Source organism: Cydia fagiglandana, chromosome 16 (genome assembly GCF_963556715.1).
Source record: "Cydia fagiglandana chromosome 16, ilCydFagi1.1, whole genome shotgun sequence".
NCBI lineage: Eukaryota > Metazoa > Arthropoda > Insecta > Lepidoptera > Tortricidae > Cydia > Cydia fagiglandana.
In genome coordinates this window covers 13,888,850-13,907,726 of record NC_085947.1, presented here as the reverse complement: position 1 = coordinate 13,907,726, position 18,877 = coordinate 13,888,850, and the positions used below count along the sequence as shown (strand labels likewise).

Genomic DNA, 18,877 nt, shown 5'->3' with positions numbered 1-18,877 from the left:
AACATTTTAGTAATAAAGTAGCTTTGCACGATACCTGGGGCCCGTTTCTCAAAAGCGTGTAACTTGTAATACAAGTGGAAGTCCCTTTCTAATAAAAGCTTATGTCAAAAGTGATATCCGCTTGTATTACAAGTTACAAGTCTTTAAGAAACGGGACCCTGTTGTAATTTCCATAAGTAGATAGACCACTGCCCTGTTTATCAAAAGCTTGTAACTTGTAATACAAGTGGAAGTCCCTTTCTAACAAAAGCTGTCAAAAAGGGACTTCCACTTGTATTACAAGTTACAAGCTTTTGATAAACAGGCCACACATCGCTGCTCAAAAAGTGATGTTACACCATTTTTGCCTAGCAAATACAAAAACACAAAAATGACAAAAAGGTGTAATAATAGGTGTAAAAGTGATATTCGAATTACCTTTTTAGTAGGCATTGCAATCTGAAGGTGCAATTCAGATGGCGATTGTAATAGCGGTACTGATTTCTACTCATAGCGACGGGAAAATAGCTACATTACCGACAATTTTTCAAAAATTGCATTGCTGTCGTTGACCTGATTAACATGATCAGAACGTAGCTTAGGTACTTTATCAAGGAAATTGACAATGATATCACCAATTTCCCGCAGCTGCAACGCTGCATCAGCAACGCTTTGCGATTTATTGCGATTTATTTGTTACCTTTAATACCATACCATGATATCAGCTCAACTTGCGAGCACACCAGCGACAGCAACGGAGTTGACAGCAGTCGCCTGGCCGAAGTCTACCGTTGAGTTATTATACCAGACCTGCTAGCATGAGTTGCATTCTCGCGCGCGACTTCATAAATCTAGCGCGACTTCAAGTACGGTCTCGCGCGCGAGAACGCAACTTATGCTAGACCGCCAGGAAAACAAAAAACGTTTGCCCTGAACACAAAACACAAATGACATAATGATTGTAATGATAAAGTTCATAAACGAAAAAATCGAGGAAAAAATACGCTGGTAATTCAAAACATTGTCGAAGTTTCTGACAATAATTCTTTGAGTTTCGCCTTAGGGGAAATCTTTGCGTACGGCGCTCACATAAAAGTGAAAAATGCTTGAGAAGTGTACTTTAAAATTTCATAGCTGTCTGAGAAGATTATCCTTGCCAGTGCATTTGATATTAAACTATATTTTTGAAGTCACTGTCACACAGAAAAGGTCGGGAGAGTAAAAATGTTATAAAATTTATGCTCGCTCTCCTTGAAAATTATTATTCCCATCTGATGGTGGGGTCTGCTTTCTTTTTTTTTCTTCACTTCCAATTTTGTCCTGTTTAACGTGTTGGCTTTAGATGCATTGCAGCAATTAAGATGTTTCTTGATTGAATCCATCCACTACCCCTTCAGCTTTCCCTGCCCTCAGGCCCCAGAAATTTTGAAGTTCAAAGTATTCAATATATATGTTCAGAAAGTCTCCTCTTTACATGTCCATACCATCACAGCAAGCTCTCGTGTAGCTTTGTCAGCAACGTCACGTTCTCGTTACGTATATTGTCGAGTCTCGTCACACCTTGCATCCGATGCGTTGGCGATGGCGTTGCAGACATGCTTCACTCCTATACATGAGCAGATCTTATGACGCAGTACTATACGAGACCTTTAAGTTTGATGGGCATCATCTGATCGCAGGTTACGCTACTTGTAAGTCTCTATGTTTCCAGAATAGTGTAGCCTGGAACCGACATATATTTGTGTACGCTGTATCTAGTTACTTCCTGACTGTCTGTAACCAGAGAAGCTTCTGCATGCGAGCGAGGTCTAAATACATTCTAAATTAATAACAAAACCAAGACGGAGCAGGAATCCTATACTGAAAATTATAACGAAGATCCCTCAAGATATATACATCTATTACCTATAATTATGTTTTATGACTTTTACTGTTTCCTCCGTGTCCAATTGTTTACGACGAAATAAAATCGATAACATGACAAAACCACACCATTTATTTATTTGTTGGAAGGGATTAATGTTTTATTATATGCGTTTTGAAGTCGGTTTCTAATCTTGTGAAAAGTCTGATTTCACTGGAGACGTTGGACAAAGAAAAATACTTCTTACCTACTCTTAGTTCACTTGAAAGGAACCTTTGTATGGCTACCGCTGTGAGCGGTGCCTTTTTAAAATATTGCCAGAGCGACCGCTGAATAAGTTCCCGTGCTTGATCGATTGAGTGTCGATATAGCGACTGTGTCAACAAAGTGGTCGCTCGGTGTGCACGTATTTTAAGTGGTGATTACGTCAACAAGTTTATGGTCGTTTAGGATATTTACACACTGCTGCGGGCATTTTGCTTTGAGCAGTTAAATTCGGTGAAATGCCAGTTATGTCTAAAGTAACTTAATATAGTTTAAGCTCTACTTGTGTGCTAGTATATATTTCTAGGTAGCCTATCCGCGACTTCTTCTGTGTGGAATGATAATGATGATGATTAAAAAAATCTATCTTATGTCCTTTCGGGGGCCTCCAGCTATCTCCATAACAAATTTCATCTAAATCTGTTAAATGGCCAGAAGGTACCTAACAAAAAGAAGTAATTACAAGGTAAACTATTCACATGGAACCAGTACCTACAATCAATTCAAATAGGATAAGTCCTTCCAATCGAGTTTGGAAAAAATAAAATACAACACTTAAGGTTTACGTCACGTGAACGCAAAACGGTTTTGAAAAAGTCGTCACATTGACAGGCGACGTAGCACTCTTATTTTCAAAACTTATTCAAAGATATTTCTGATGAATCGAATGCCCCCCTGTTTGTACAGTTTATCTCGACATGACGTGATATACCTACGCCACTTGTGACCCTGTACGGATATAATGGTCGTTCTTGTCTACGTGACAGCGTGATAAAACGGTATCCGTCACTTTCAAGCACGCTCTGTTAAAAAGTGAGGGATATTTTGTCACGTGGATAAAGTCATCCATAATAGGCCAGCGGCATTAGTAAGAAAAGAGTATCAGATGTGGTTTATGTAGTCACGTAGGTATATCTGTGATTATGTCGCTTTTGTTAGCAAAATACCTTAGGAAATTGTCCCGTGAACGGAGATCAAAGCCACACTTGTAGGTAAATTGGCACAAGCACCCATTATGTTCTTAATAACGCAATTGCGAGTGCACTCGAGGCTTATTGAGTGCGATGCCGTGACGCGGGTGCTTTGTCTCGCTGGCTTTGTATGTTGGTTATAAGGTTATTTGAAAATATAATCAATAATTTTCTTTAATTCCTGGTTCCATATTTGGCAAGTTTGTATTTACGCCTCGACACGCGTCACAATCACTTACCAATTGGAAAGTAATGGTAACATTCCATTTGTAACCGCAGCTGCACTACCGGCACTGAACGCGTCGCTGTCATTGTCAATTTCCATAGTAAAATGAACAGTATTGCAGCTGTCGTTGGACAAAACGCCCCTTAAGGTGACAGTCCATTGACTGTCACCTTAAGGGGCGTTTTACGCGTTGGGTACAATTGTCCGGCTTTGACTGTTGGTTCTGATTTTCGTAGGTATTGTATCAAGGCCAAGGCAAACCAAAAAAGCGATGGCTCGATGTCGTGGAAGCAGATATGAGCGTGAACGGGCTCACACGAGTGGAGGAAAGCAAGTAGAAAAGCGGACCCTGTGGCAAAGGCTGGGATAACGCTAGGTAGAAGAAGAAGATTATTTCAACGCCATGGGCCCTATATATACATTTGATCTTCAACACAAACCGAATCGACTGATACTATTTCAAAAAGTTCTCGTCTAGCCTATTGCATGGAATTATCGTTACACTGCGGCATGTGATCGATCGATTAAATTAGATTCACCTACTTGTTTTTTTGTATCAAGTGTGAAACCCTTTAAACCGTATAATCACTCCACCTTATAAAACAAAGTCCTCTGCCGCGTCTGTCTGTTTGTGTATTTGTATGTTCCCGATAAACTCAAAAACTACTGAACGTATTTTCATGCGGTTTTCACCTATTTAGGTTTAGGTGTATAATTTGTTAACCCGTGCTAAGCTGGGGCGGGTCGCTAGGTAATACATACAATACGGTTTTATACATACCATACACGGTCAATAAGTAAAGCTACTACGAAGGAAGGTTTATGTTTATAATTATGATTTTAGTAATTTTGTAATGCTGCAAATACAAAATGTGTATTAAAAGAATTTCTTATCTATCTAATCTAAATCTACCTGTAAACGAGCTATTCTTGTTTATGTATTTATATACTTATTTAAATATTATCGGGACGATAAATAGATCTAGCTAGGTCTATCTCTGGGAAAACGCATTTTTTATACGTTTTCCGAGAAAAGCTCGGTCTCCCTGATATTTTGATTAAAACATTTAAACTTTGTACTTTATATTCCACCAGTTTTCCCTTTTCTATTCAATTTTAACCAGAGAAGTCGAAGACGCACCGGCAATACAAATAACACAATTGAATCGCGAAACCGAGCTCCGCTACAAATACGTTAATGACACGTTCGGAGACAAAGCAATTCGGTCCCAAGACACGGTATCGCACTCAATGAGCTGCACTTAAGTGCTCGTTTATGAAACAAAATGGTAGCCGCGGTTGCCAAGAAATCGGTGTTTGTTTTGAGGTGATTTTCAGACTTTATACCTAATACTTTCAGGGCGATAAACTGGCGATTAGCCAGGAAACTAAAAAAAGATGCTGGATTTAAGGTAATTGCTTTAGCTTTTTAGGGTTCCGTGGCCAAATGGGATAAAACGGAACCCTTATGGATTCGTCATGTCTGTCCGTCTGTCCGTCCGTGTATGTCACATCCACTTTTTCCGAAACTATAAGAACTATACTGTTGATGTATTCTGTGAACCGCATTATAGTAGTTTATGTGACTGCTACATAATGAAAGGCATTAAAATACAAGTGTGGGTTTATGAAACGAATGAAATGAGTTTCATAATAGTATCACACGAGTATTTTAATGCCTAATTATGTACAGTTACATACTGCTTTATCTACACACATATTATAAACTTTCTATGATATATTCACTAACTTCATATTACAGCCGACTTTGCTCTCTGGCGGAACTCGCGGATATGAGATGGCGTTTCCGAAATATCTTTATCGCACATTTTACACGAAACTTTCGTTATAGTTCCTTTAAAACCAACAAAACAAATCATATTTTACTTATAAACTATTTAAAAGATAAACTGTACGTCAAATGGCGGCAAATGAAAACTTTTTTCACGCACGTCACGCATCCGTGTTTTTTTTAAATCAGAGACAAACTAGAGTCGGGGTCGATTACCATATCGTCCGATACCAACTTACATGCGAGTTTGTCAATATTGTATGCAATTGTCATTTGATTTCGAATAAAACGTCATCTCAGCCGATATTAGAATAGGGGTCAAATCAAATTGCTTTTTTTTTTCAGAGATGTTCGAAATTTGAAATGCATTACCAAATCGATTTTGATATAGTAATGAAGCTATTACCACATTTTCACAGATAAGAAATTTGCTGTAACAAAACAGTTTATCGTAATGTGGGCCATTATTTACGAATTTTGAAGGCATCATAGACAGTTTATGATATGTGTGTAGATAAAGATTTTTACACAAAAATAGAAAAAACGATACATTTTGGTGGTCCCCCATACTGTAATATGAAAGTATATTATAATTCATATTATGCTATGACTGATGCTGAGGTATTAAAGCGTTCAAAGTTATACGGATTAACTGCATTGCCACGCCTGACACGTGTAATGGTATAATCTACCGTTTTTACACTTCATCCTTTATTAAAGTACACCAAACATTTTCGGAGAGCTGCAGGATTTGGATAATCCACACCTAACACTGGCAAATCCACCAAATGAAAACCTCCCGAAAAGGTGCTGATTCCAAATTTCATCAGGTACACACTCGGATTGCGGGTCACGGACCACCTTTACGTTTCGGCTGTCACGCTTAATATATCCACCGTATTTACATTTAAAAACTCATTCAATTGTGTGCCCTGTTGTTATGGGATAGGTTAGAAAGTTGAATGAGTTTTCAAATGCAGATAGGGCTGGTATGCTTAGCCTGGCAGGACGTGTCGCCTTATTATGTAAATGATACGACCACTTCCTACGTTCGACATTGTGTTTTAACTCGTACTCTTACTTTTTCCGCGCCATTTGTTTCCTGTTTTTACAGATGCTCGGAATAGGTCAGTATGGAATTAGGGACGGTTACAGGTAGATTGTGTTCTGAGCGTTTTTAAAGCGGGATTCCGAGACGACGGTATTTGGTTGATAACCTGCGATTGCAAATGTATAACTTTCATTTTATACTTTGGAAATTATGTTTCCGAAGCATTGAATGACTAACACACAACTCAATTAAGATATTATCACACGTGCCATCTTACAATACAATACAAATACTCTTTATTGCACACCTCATTACAGAAAACAATACAAATAATACAGGAAGAAGAGGTTAAACAACAGGCGGTCTTATCGCTAAAAAGCGATCTCTTCCAGACAACCTTACTATCTTACTTGAAAATACTACGCCTCAGATCACATTACTTACGAGTATGTAGGTACAGGAAAGAAGTATGATAGGAATCAAGAGAACGGACAAAGTAAGAAATAGCAACATCAGACAAAAGACTAAAGTTCAGGATATAACTAGAAAGATAAGAAGACAAAAATGGAAATGGGCTGGTCACATAGTCAGAGGAAAAGACAAGTGGAGCAAACTAGTCACGCAATGGTACCCAAGAGATGGAAACAGAAAGAAAACTAGACCAAAGAGAAGGTGGGACGACGACATAAGACAGGTCGCAGGAACAACTTGGGGTAGAGTGGCCACAGAAAGGCCAGAATGGAGAAGACTGGAGGAGGCCTTTGCCACCTGGCAAACGGACACACAGAAATGGAAAAAAAGTGAAATATACGAACATGAATAATGTATTGTCCGACTAAAGGCTAAATATAATATAAATATAATATAATGTAGGTACAATTATACAATTATTTTCCTAAAAATAAACTACTTATTCTTAGTATTGCTTGTGCAGTTTTTGAATGAGAAAAATAAACTGAACAAAGATTGTCGAGGCGTATCTTAGGTAACTACAGGAAAATGCTATTTCATCACGATACTAAATAAAATTCTACAAGTAATCTGGATCTAACCATAAGCAACTAACAAACCTTAGCCATAGATGTTCTCTTTAAACTAATACGTTAATGGTTGGTTGGCACAAGGAAGCAATTTAGTTTTCACTGCACGACACCGCTCTCCATAAATGCAATTAAATGTACCGGGTAATGAGTTTATGATAATGATTACGGGGTATATACTGGCAACTCCAGTTTACTGTTGCGACATAAGGCGCCGTTCGCACGGCAGCTTTTTCAACGCGCGTTAAAAATGGATAACCATGTTTGTATTCACACGAAAGCGGTTTTTAAGCGCGGCGCTTTTTTATTGAGCACTGTTCGATTTTCGGCGTTGAGCGTTGGCCGTTAATTGAATTGATCATATGGAACTCCGTGTATCTGTTCTCACAAACGTTAAAAAAACGCCGGCGCTGCTCTCAGTTGGCTGTCAAGTGTCAATTTTTGGTGTCAATCGTCAAAATTATTATTAGTTTTACCTTAAAAATGTCAACTTATGCTTACTAATCCCAGAAATATTCAAGCTATATTCAAATAATACGTCGTAATAACAAATAAAGTATGGCTTTGCTGAGATGCGTACGTGGCAGTACGACTCACAAGTGATTTTTTAGCGTTCATATGAACACAAATATTAGAAACGGTAAAAAAGCGCCAACGTCGGGTTTTAACGCAACGCTTTTTAAGCTGTCGTGCGAACTGCGGCGTTGTCACTGATAAAATCCGCTTCACATGAAATGAATCGTACTCTTGATTGCCACATGCTTAAAAAGCGGCCAAGTGCGAGTCGGACTCGCCCATGAAGGGTTCCGTAACATAATAAAATTGCGGTGTACGATTTATGACGTATTAAAAAAAAAACTACTTACTAGATCTCGTCCAAACCAATTTTCAGTGGATGTTTGCATGGTAATGTACATCATATATGTTTTTTAGTTTTATCATTTTCTTATTTTAGAAGTTACAGGGGGGGGGGGGACAAACATTTTACCACTTTGGAAGTGTCTCTCGCGCAAACTATTCAGTTCAGAAAAAAATGATATTAGATACCTCAATATAATTTTTGAAGACCTATCCTATCCTATCAGGTTTGATGAAAAAATTTTTTGAGTTTTAGTTCTAAATACTCATAATATAGTTTCATATTACTGAAATAACGAGCTACAAGTATCTGCCACACTAATATTTTTCCAAATAGTGATACATATATCTTTATTCCGCATTCAAAAGGTATCACAATCGAATTATTATACATATGTATAGAGACTATAGCGGTATCTCCTTTTGTTGAGAATTGTACATACTTTTGTGACTCATAGTCTGATATTCTAGGTACTTCATGCTTACTGAACATACATTAATTTAAATGAATAAAATAACGTCAAACTCATGTTATTGAGTGAGGGATGAAAATAGTACAAAAAAAAGAATTTAAAAATATCGATACAGTCATAAAGAAAGGGCGCTTAAGTAATCTTGCTTGAAATTTTGTACCTTTTATACATCAATCAAATGATTTTAGACGACATCCACCCATCCTGACACCAGATAAATATATACCTTACAACAACAACAGGTATATATATACATACCTTATCGGGAAATCACCAGGACGAGTATACTGTAATAATTCCGTTATCCCAATATTACATTTCCGGGCTCCGGTATATCCTATTGTAATTCACATATCGTACGTGTGAACAGAACTGAAATCACATTATTTAGATTTCACTCTCAAATTCTATACATCTTTCACAAATTCCCAGCAGCAAGCCAAATACATTCATACTCATCCTTTCATATTGCACTGGAATGGAAACTTGACAGTGCATTTTGTATACGCAAGGAATGTGTTGAAATTTCTATGCAAAAGTTGTATTGATTTATTTATTTATTTATTTAAACTTTATTGCACAAAACATAAAAATAATGTACAAATGGCGAACTTAATGCCTAATGGCATTCTCTACCAGTCAACCATCGGGCAAAACAGAGACATGTAAAAATGGTGCAAGGAGAACAGAGGCATTTATTAGAACATTGGAAAACAACTGAACAACGAACAACTAATAATTAATAATAATTAATTATAAATTGATAAGACCAATGCAGAGGAACTAACGAATATTGACAGCAAAGAGGGGTTCAACGCATAGTCAACTGTTTTGGGCTTGTGCACAAATCACGCGAGGTGTTTTCGGCTACTTTTTGACCCCCCCTCCCCCTTGGTGACATTTGGTGAGGTTTTTGGCTTGTAAAAGCAAAACGAAGACATTTAGAAATTAAAGTATACAGTAGTTTAAACAATAAATGGCCATTATTAAACATTTGCGCAAATTTTACATGCAAAATTATAACGCTTAATCGGAAAAATTCTCCCGTCTGGAGTGGGCTAGAAGCATTGATAACTAGTTATTTTTTTTTTATCAAATAGGAGGCAAACGAGCAGACGGATCACCTGATGGTAAGCGATTACCGCCGCCCATGGACACCCGCAACACCAGAAGGGTTGCAAGCGCGTTGCTGGCCTTTAAGATAGGAGTACGCTCTTTTCTTGAAGGTTTGAAGGCCGCATCGATCCGGAAATACCGCAGGCGACAGTTCATTCCAGAGTTTGGCTGTGCGGGGCAGGAAGTTTCTGGAGAAACACACAGTTGAGGTCTGCCAACCATCCAAGCGATGAAGATGGTAATGTTGTCGCGTAGGGCGATGGCGAAAAGAAGCGGAAGGGATTAATCCGAAGAATTCCTTGGAGCACTCCCCGTTATACATGCGATAGAAAATGCAGAGCGAGGCCACATCTCTACACAGCGCCAAGGACTCAAGCCGTTCCGAAAGACACTGGTAGTCGACAATTCGAGCCGCTCTTCGTTGGATGCGGTCCAGAGGGAGAAGCTGGTATTGGGGTGCCCCTGCCCACAGATGAGAGCAGTATTCCATGTGTGGGCGAACTTGCGCCTTATAATATAATATTATTATAACTTAATACCGACACAGGAACGCTATCTGCCTGACGTAAAATTTTGCCCCCTGAATTTCTTCTTCTGGTAATATATTTTGAACTAGCTGTGCCCGCGGCTCCGCCCGCGTGGAATTCGGTTTGTGTCAGTAAGCTGCTAAATATATAGTAAATTACATTACGATGTATTTTTTTATTCAAAAAATTATAACGTTTATAATTTCCTGCATGATAATTTCTTAAAATAATTGTTATTGTAATAAATCTTATTGTTTCATACTTTTTAGAGCGCGATTTGTAGTAGTCCGACTACGCCCGACTCTTTTAGTATGAGAAAGTCGAAGTCGCCTAGTTTTGGACCGCGTGCAGTGCGCCACATACGTCGGGCAATTCCCGACTCTTTTAGTATGAGGGCGCCGAAGGAGCCTGGCTTTGGAACGCATTCAGCGCGCCACGTGCGTCGGGCTTAGCCCGACGCTTTGAGTATGAGGGTGCCTTTTTCTCCCAACTTTGGCAAGCGTACAGCGTGTTACGTACTTCGGGTTACGCCCGACGCTTTGAGTATGAGGGAGGCGCCCGGCTTTGGAACGCGTACAGCGTATCACGTACGTCGGCCTACGCCCGACACTTTTAGTATGAGGGCGCGGAAGGCGCCCGGCTTTGGAACGCGTACAGCGTGCCACGTGCGTCGGGCGTAGCCCGACGCTTTGAGTATGAGGGTGCCTTCGGCGCCCAACTTTGGCAAGCTTACAGCGTGTCACGTACGTCGGTCTACGCCCGACTCTTTTAGTATGAGGGGTCCGAAGACGCCCAGCTTTGAAACGCGTACGTTACGCCCGACGCTCTGAGTATGAGGCCGCCGGAGGCGCCCAGCTTTGGAATGCGTACAGCATGTCACGTACGTTGGTCTACGCCCGACACTTTTAGTATGAGGGTACCGTAGGCGCCCGGCTTTGGAACACGTACAGCGCTCCACGTACGTCGGGCTACTCCCGACGCTTTGAGTATGAGGGTGCCCAAGGCGCCCGGCTTTGGAACGCGTACAGCGCGACACGTACGTCGGGTTAAGTCCGAAGCAGTGCCGGATTAAGATATTTTGATGCCCTAAGCATTTCTAGACCTTGGTGCCTCCTCTCCCTAGGGTCATTAAGATTACATTTTTTTTTTTGGTAAATTGAGTGAAGTTAATTGCAACATTACAGCTGAGAATGGAAATCAGTCACATCATTTTATCACGAAAATTGACAGTGCCGCAGCAGTAATGTTGCAACAGAGTACCTAATGCAGCTGCATTCGCCACCCGAATGTCACCTTTATTATATCTTAGGTGAGAATGTAATTGAAAACGCGAGCGAAGCGAGCGGGAAACTTTTTCGATATGAAAACGCAATTTGATAGACAGTTGTACATTTTTACTTTTAGTATGGAAATTAGTCACATCATTTTATCACGAAAATTGACAGTGCTGCAGCAGTAACGTTGTAACAGAGTAATTCTGCTACAGTCGCCACCCGAATATCACCTTTATCATATCTTAGAAAGTGATTGAAAACGCGAGCGAAGCGAGCGCGAAAATTTTTCGATATAAAAACGCAATATGATAGACAGTTGTACATTTTTACTTTTAGTATGGAAATCAGTCACATAATTTTATGACGAAAATTGACAGTACCGCAGCAGTAACGTTCCAACAGAGTAAATGCTGCTGCAGTCGCCACCCGAATGTCATCTTTATCACACCTTAGAAATTAATTAAAAACGCGAGCGAAGCGAGCGCGAAAATTTTTCGATATAAAAAACGCAATTTTACTTTTAGTCCCAACCAGGCGCGAATCCAGGATTTCATACAAAGAAGGGATGGGACAGTTTTCTATCAGCCTAGCTTCGCATAAAATTGGCCCGCCAAGACCCGTCCAGCTTTGAAAAGCTCGTTCTGGTTGGGTGCGTCGAAGGGAGAAGGAGTAGAGGCAGGGCTCCAACTCGGTGGTCTGATGCCATACGCGACGCTACGGGCGTCAACATCCAGGGGTCAATACAGCTGGCCCAAGACAGGGGGGTTTGGAGAGCGGTGGTGAAGAACTGCATTCCTGATGGTCACGACCCTCAGCCTTGAGGAACCGACTAAGAAGAGAGCTTCGCATAGGGCTCGATATTTAAGGGTCTCAGCGAGGTTGTTTTCATGCATAAAAGATGCAAGAAAGCAGAGCTTGGAATTGACCAAGTGAATTGAATTGGCGAATTGTGAGCAAGGCAGTAGGCCCAGCTGCGAAAGAGGAAAGCTTGGATTTGGATCCACGCCCAAGTGTAATTAAGGCAGAAGATCAACTTTGCCGTAAGGCAGAAGGCCTCGCATAAGACCTAACGACGAACCAAAAAAGAGTGGGTTGAAATCGAATATATGCATGTAATCACGACTCTTCTGCTACCGATTGTTTCCCAAAGAATTACGCGCCATTATTTTTGCAAATTAGCTTTTGGACGGAGCTAAAAAAAATCGTGTGGTAAAAACGATGTGTAAGTCCCTAATTTTAAAATTTGTTTTACTTTTCAACCTGGCATTTTGGTGCCCCCCCCTGAACGTGGTGCCCATAAGCACGTGCTTGTTTTGCTTATTGGTTAATCTGGCACTGGTCCGAAGGTTTGACTATGGCTACGGCTTTGGTAAGCGTACAGCGTGTCACGTACGTCGGGCTAAGGTTAAGGCATTCAGAAGTTAAGGTGTAATAAAGAAACTCGGATAAATAAATATATACCTACATACAAACACGAACGCTGAAAACACAATACACTCTCTCTCTCTCTTTTTTTCGGGTAGTCGTGAAAAAGATGGTACTGTGCAATGAGGGGTAATTTACTGTCGTTTAATGTTGTTGTATATTATTAAATCGACATAATTATTCAATTAAATTTGTTGATGTCCGTACCCCTCATCTAAACTTAAGAGTTAATTTGGCAAAAACCTTCCTCGGTGGCTATTCATGTCACTACGTATTAAATTCAGCGCCATCTGTTAGTTTACCAGGGTACTCAATAGTGGTAGCACATATTTGAAAAAAGTTTGCCCCTTCTTCCTAAGTAGCGCCATAAGATTCAGGGGCAAACTTAAATCAAGCGAGTGTTGTGGCTACCCCCCCTTTTAAGGGTTGAATTTTTATAGCCTATAACCTGGCTGGAGATTTTCTCGACAGATTAGTAAAGTTTGCATTAAAATCCGTTCAGCCGTTTTCACGTGATGCGCGTTCAAATAAACAGACAAACAGATAAACAGATAAACAGACAAACAGACAAAAATTCTAAAAACTGTTGGAACGTGTTCTGTTATCGATTCTAAGTATCCCCAGCCAACTTTTTTTCAAATATCTTCCATGTACAGACTTTCGACCCTCTACAGCTTTATTATATGTATACTTATAGATGATTAATGTAAACGCTGTAGAGTATTATATAAGTACTATATAAATCTTATATTATGTTTTTTTTTAAATTAACCTCCAGCCTATACTTTATTTCTAAGAAACATTACTAAATAAATTGCTGAATCATAGACAAGACCGCTGTTTTGAAAAGAAAGCTAATGAGCCTATTGTGTGCTTTTAGCCAAAAATAGGCTGAAAGGGTCTAAGTGTTATCTTCGTTAGCGGTAAAAAAAATCTGAAAAAGGCCTGAAATAGGCTGTTTTAAAGATGCAAGCTAATTAGTGGTATCGTAGGGTAGTGATGAGTACTGAAAGGTTTTTGCAGTATTTTTAATATAAATTCTTAACATAAGATAATAACTCACTAAAAACTTAGTATTTAAGAATTTTTCAATGCCCTAATAAGGTATCTTGTACCACCTACTTCACAAATAACACATTTGTATTGTAATGTACCTGATTATGCAAATGAATAAAAAAAATGAAAATGATAGTTGGTATTATTTGTAAAAAGAATAATACACAAAAACGAGTCGCAGTGGCCGCCCTATTTTGCACCGTTAGAAGCGAAAATAAATAATAAATAAATAAACAAGTTGGTCACAAACTAAACAAAATTAGAATAGTCTTTTTTGAGACTAGGAAATATAGATGGTCAAGCAAATCTTGTCAGTAGAAAAAAAGGCGCGAAATTCAAATCTTCTATGCGACAAAATCCCTTCGCGCCTACATTTTTCGAATTTGCCGCCTTTTTCTACTGACAAGATCTACTTGACCAAGTATAATTTTATTTTCCTCTGCTCGGGATGGCTGGGACAGTTTTATTTTGATTCCCGATATTCTTCGTACGCTTGTACAAGGTTTACCCAAAAGCTACATAAATTCAGAAGCACTTCAAGACAGAGCAACTTTTGTACCACGTTATCTAAAATCATAAATTTGTTACCCGATCCATTAAAATGATCGCAGTCACGCAGCTGCCATACAAAGCGGGTTAGAGCTACCGCGAACCACGTTCGACGTGTTGCCTCCCTGTCACACTTACGTACGAATTTACATGTGCGACAGAGAGGCAACACGTCGAACGTGGTTCGCGGTAGGCCCTCTGATCTCGCCAAATCCAGGCACGTCGGCGCCGTATCCTATTGCCTGGATCCAGTAACTGCAGTGGCTTATAAACCCCTTCGAGATTGCGGTATGAATATACTAACCGCTTTGACAAAGTTTAGTAGAATGGATTATACATATTATTGTGTCTCAAAACTTATTAAATTGAAGGAAATACTTTAAACCACAGTATTTTAAGCGAGATTTGATCTCACGGTTCAGTAGCTAAAACAGAGCTATGTATAATAAAGATATGAATACACCCTGAAACAAGTGAGCCTAAACCGTAAAATTATTCAATATCTGATACACCCTGTTTTTTATGATGTCTGACCAATCTGACCATACTCCAAGAGGTGGATATGTAAGTCATACTACTCATACTGAACAATTTATAGTATGAGGACCACCCCAAAATCGTGAAAAGATATTTGTTGTTAAGATATACTAAAATGAAAAGAGAGAGTTAAGATATACCGAAATGTCTCGTATGATTCGCCGAAATGTAGCAGGCAGATTTATTTTCGCGACTTCGAGGTTGACCCCATAGAAAATGTTGTACAGCATGACTTACACTTAGGGAAAAAGGCCTAGCGGTAGAAGTCCCAAACGATGGTCGTAGCAAATAGCAGAGGAACTAAAAATACCTGTCAGCGACGCACTCCACCAAGCTACAGAACGGGACCGATGGAGACAACGTTCTAGTTGACGGAATCAAACGGAGTCACGATCCTCAGCAATGAGGGACCGATTGAAGAGAGAGATGACTCACTATACAACTCATCCCTTAGAGTTTTATCAGATATAATATAACGAAAACAACCTGTAGATTTTTATTGAGACAACAATATATTTGCGTTAAATGTGCAATAATTGTGACGTACATATGCAGCGACTGACCTGTGCATTGCAAATTGGCATAGATACTATAAAATGACCGACTCAATCAATGCCGCCCGCCGCAAATTAAATGCTTGCCCCCGATGACATACTAGGAATAAAGTCACCCTCTAGTAACCTACCTGACCTAATTACTTCTAACAGCAACCACATCGGAACTACACGCCAGCAGACATAAATCAACAACTATCAAGAGATACATTAGCTCTGAATTTCTCATAAACAACTCAACGTCCGAGCGAGATGGATTGAGCAAACCGTCAGATGGAAAGGGATGCAGAGAATATTATGGCTGTAGGCTGGATTTAAAACGTTTTTATGGTTCGGTATTAAATTTAAATTAGAGGTTATTGAGGTGATTTGGTTTTTTTAGCGTTTGATAGCCCTTTATAAAATAAAAAAAATAAAACGCATGCCTGATTGAATGGCAGTAATGCGAACATTACTCGTTTTATCAAGGAAATTGACGAGACAAGTAAAGGTCGTAGCGGTAATGCGGCATTTGCCATCCAAATGGCACCTTTATATATGTAATGCGATTCAGTACATACCTAAGCAACAACAAATCATTGACAGGTATATAAAGCTTTGGGAACAAATCAATTCACTTTACTAATTATTTTTATTTGTGTTTTTAAGTCTCACAACTAATTGGTACTCGAGAAATTGGGACAGGTATCGCCGTGACGAAGTAGCCTATTAGATGCCGGTTCGAAAGGCACTGGACTGGACTGGCACTGGACGGTGAACTGACGCAATGATCCTATATGATATTTCTGTTTCTGGTTTATGAAGTCTAAACACCGCTCCAGCTCGGCATGTTATCAACACTCGTAAGTTTATACTCGTAACCGCTAGATCGTCGGTGACGGCAAAAGCCGCTGATGTGTAGCGCGCGTGGCGGACGGACAGGCAAATGTATGGCGGTACCGCTTTATACTGTACGACCTTGCTATGAAATCACGAAACTTGGGATATGGGGCTGTTGGCCATATTCTGAAATGTCTATAATTATCTTGTGGGGCAAAATCGCTACTGAATGGGAGCACGGAACTCTAATCGGGGAGTTGGCAGACCCCGTCGACGATTGCGGGATGAATTAGACTCCTTTTTGAAGGAGTAGCCAGACACATCATTGGAAAGAGATCTGTGGAGAAATTAAGGGGAGGCCTTTGCCCAACAGTGGGACACACGTAAAACTCCAAATAATAATAATAATACCTAAGCAGTAGGTACAGAATAAGGAACTATAAACTGACATTTTCAGTGTATATTTAAAGATTTTTACCACATTGTAGCATATAGATACTTCATTGTTTACTCTTCTATAGACAGTAAATCAACAGAGGTATTATTTTATCCAAATTTTACTCAAGAATTCATGTCACAAATGGGCATCCCATCTTTAAAAAACCTAACTTTACGAACACAGATTTAATTGATGAATAATTTGAGTTAAATTGGACAGTTTATAGATTAAATATTGAACAACCAAATTAGCTTGAACCTTAAATGGGCCGATATTTATTTACATACTTACTTGATTATTTCTTCTACGTCAGATTCCAATAAAATTTAGTGGTTAGATCTTAGAGTTCCCTATCACTATCACTACACCTTATAAAAGTTATAAAACAGCCATATTTGAACTTTAAGATACGTCAAATAATAGCTGGAAACGATATAGATTAGATATGTCAGTGTCAAACAAGAAACGTCGCTTTTGACACTTGTTTGACACTGACATATATATCTAATCCATATCTTTTCTAGATCTATTAACTGACGTATCTTAAAGTTCGAATTGGGCCGAAAGTCCCCGCCGCGTCTGTATGTTTGTTCACGATAAACTCAAAAACTACTGCACGGATTTTCATACGGTTTTCACCTATCAATTCTTGAGGAAGGTTTAGGTGTATAATTCGCTAACCCGTGCGAAGCCAGGGCGGGTCGCTAGTTCTTTATATAGTAGCACAATTTCACCTCATGACCTTAAAAAAAATCATCCACTGAGTTGCGAGAACATATGGAATTTTCGTATCTCAACGAAAAATTATATAATATAGGTATATATTTTTGGTCCCAAAGTAGGATTTCGTATTTATTCCAATCAGAACGAGATCTTCAAACCAGCCAAATATCCAAATCTAAAATCGGCCCAAATGAAACTGATGAACTTGGATGACCCGTTTCAAAGCAGTTTTTGCGAAACTATCGTAACCAAATCGTACCGTATAAATACAGCGTGTTACTTTATTCAATGCCATTTCCAAATCCGAAACGTGTTGAATGCAGCCTGCAGCTGAAAAAGCGCATCGGGTGAATGCAACGTCAGTTGTGTCTGTACAAATGAAAAAAGTATTCCTGATATTATGCGTGGCTTGACTACAAAGGTTGAATGCATAGATTACCTTACACTAGAACACGGAGATGCTGTTTTATGAAATAACCCCTGGCTGAAACCGAAGTAGGCATAATTAAATTAATGAGAGAAGGAACTAGATTCTGATTTTACAACATGTTATGGCTTGGAATTAGTCTTGATACGACCTTGACGACTTTCACTTCATTTCGCACACATCACACACAGCACACAGGGTATATAAAAAGTGGACCGCGGTAATAGGAGTAAATATTGAAAACGGATGACTCCTGATCCTGACGCATTCACATACGATCGCACAAGATAATATAGGTACCTAGCTTTTTATGTGCCTACAAAAAACGTATTTTGATGAATCTTCCAAATCCTTCTTTGTTAGTGTAAGAAAACAAAATGGAATGCAATAAACTATGTATTATTTAAAAAAATGTTTATTTTTGACTTAAAAGAATGTTCGTAAAATAAAGATGAAGATAATTGATTCGTCAAACATGAGTAAAGTAATATAGAGATATTATACTGTACAAAGTTGTCATCCATGCTTTGCCTCTCGCGTCCAAAATTACGCGGCGGCGGCATACAATGTTAGTTCAGTACCGACTTATGTATATTACGTTATCTTAAGCAAACTGAAAATATACTATGCAATATCAAAAGTGACTGACTGCTGTATTCGAACTTCAAGATATTCACAAGAGACGACACGTACTAGATCCATTCTAGATACGTTATAGTTTAGATATCAACTAGTTCTCTTTTGCAGCGCAATTCGGGCAACCAATGTCACTTTTACGTTAGATAGAGTAAGATATCCATTAGATGTTCTAAGTCATATCCTGTGGAAATCGTTCAAGAGTATCTCCAGAATCGCGCAAATGTCAAATTTGACAGGTTAGATCTTAAACATATCGTTATCGTATCTTGGTGAT

The 18,877-nt window shown here is 39.1% G+C and overlaps 1 long non-coding RNA gene across 1 annotated transcript in view; it reads right to left on the bottom strand.

Moving 5' to 3' along the window:
- Positions 1–10,137, bottom strand: part of LOC134672130 (uncharacterized) — a 148,387-nt gene extending 138,250 nt beyond the window's left edge. Inside the window, exon 1 of the long non-coding RNA XR_010099305.1 lies at positions 9,594–10,137. This is a non-coding gene — a long non-coding RNA (uncharacterized LOC134672130). The remainder of the gene's footprint in view (positions 1–9,593) is intronic.
- Between the last annotated feature and the right edge of the window lie 8,740 nt (positions 10,138–18,877).